Genomic DNA, 1635 nt, shown 5'->3' with positions numbered 1-1635 from the left:
TCAAATACCTTTTTGCTTGTGACACAGTGTTTACTCACTAGCAGGATGAAAAGTCGCTAGGGCTCAGGAGTGAAGGGTTGCTGAGCTGTGGAGCAGCTCTGAAGCTGTGGTCTCTCCCCCTCTGTCGGGGAGCGTGGTTGCAGGTGGCTGGCCGGTGCGTTCCCAGGGACTGCGGATGTGGTTGGTTTAGTGAGAGGGAGCTGAAAGGCCTGCTGCATTTTTAGATGGTTTTGCGTGGTGCACGGTGCTGGATACAAACTTTTTTACTGTTGCTGAACAAAGAAAGGGGAGATAAAATAGGTGCCCCAAGGAAGAATGACTCAGAGCATCCGAATGGGTCACAGTGGATTCCAGCATGGACAGACCTGTTTTTCATGTTTTGTTGTACAAGAGGCAACCATGTGCCCACTTGAATCCAGGGACAGTGAAATTTCCTTATTGCACAAGATTGTGGGGAAGATACAAATAAGATGTGGGGTACTCTGAGACTGCGCTATCAGAAATCATGTAGGTGCCCAAGGTATACACCCACAAGAGTAGAGCTGGCAAAATTAAAGAGTGAGGGGAAAAAAAAACCTTGAGAAGTGTAAAAAGAGGGGAGTAATTTATCATCTTCCTGATGACTTTGTGTGCAACAGCTTTTCCTCATGTTGCTTTTGGGATGTGGTAAGAGGTTGCAGAGAATGTTGTAGCTCAGTTTCCCTCTAGAAGAAACCAGGGGGTGAAGGGATTTTGTGGGCGCTGGCAATGCTGGTGGAGCTATCCAAATGGCAGTGCTCCTCTTTGCAAAGGGAGACTGACCCTGGTTTTGTGAAGCCAGCCCTGCTCACAGAGCTCACCTCGGTGTGTTAGAGCTGCGGGCGCTGGCTGGGGCTGAGTTTCCGATGAGCCCGGCCGCACGCACCACCGGCCCCCGGGGAGGCCATCTCATCCGGATGGCCGCTGACGGGAAAACCCCAAGTGAAAAGCTGAGAATTGCTTCCTCTAATGGCTTTTTATCCAGCAAAATGTTTTGCTGCCTTATTTATGACTTCTTCAGTAACACGGGAGCCTGGGATGAAAAGGCTGCAGGCTTCCATTTATTTTTGTTTGCAAACTCCCTCTTGCTGCTGCAGATTTGCAAGTTCTTCAGCGGGATGAAAGTTGTGGCTGAGGCTGGCCTTCCCCTGAGTTGTTTCATTATGCTGTTGACATGAACACTAAATCCTGCTTTCCTTTGTTGTGTGCTGAAGGTCACTGCTGTGGTATGATCGTAATGAGCTTCATAAGCCAGTGTCTCATCTCAGCAGAGCTCTCCGTGGATTGCCCCAGAAAAACCCAGCCATTTTTTCTTTCACCTTATCCGTCTACAGATGCCGAAGGCACCATGTGAGCTTAGAGTCTTGCAGCTCATCGATGTTGGTCGATGCTTTGATCTTCCAGGACTTCGGGGTTAGCAGAAGGAATAAGGCAGTGGAATAAAAGTAGGCAGTGTTTCAAGTAGTAAATGCAAGACTCGGCATCTGATTGGCCATGAAAGCAGTGCCCCTTGCGCTGTGTGCCCTGTATGCCCTGGCAGAAAGAGGTGGTCATGCAAGCCGCCCCTGACTTTTGCTTGCACACAGTGTGTGAGAGGTGTGTGGAGGGGTCCTCCAG

This window comes from Apaloderma vittatum, unplaced genomic scaffold (assembly GCF_000703405.1).
Source record: "Apaloderma vittatum isolate BGI_N311 unplaced genomic scaffold, ASM70340v1 scaffold7551, whole genome shotgun sequence".
NCBI lineage: Eukaryota > Metazoa > Chordata > Aves > Trogoniformes > Trogonidae > Apaloderma > Apaloderma vittatum.
Note: the sequence above shows the minus strand (reverse complement) of the source record.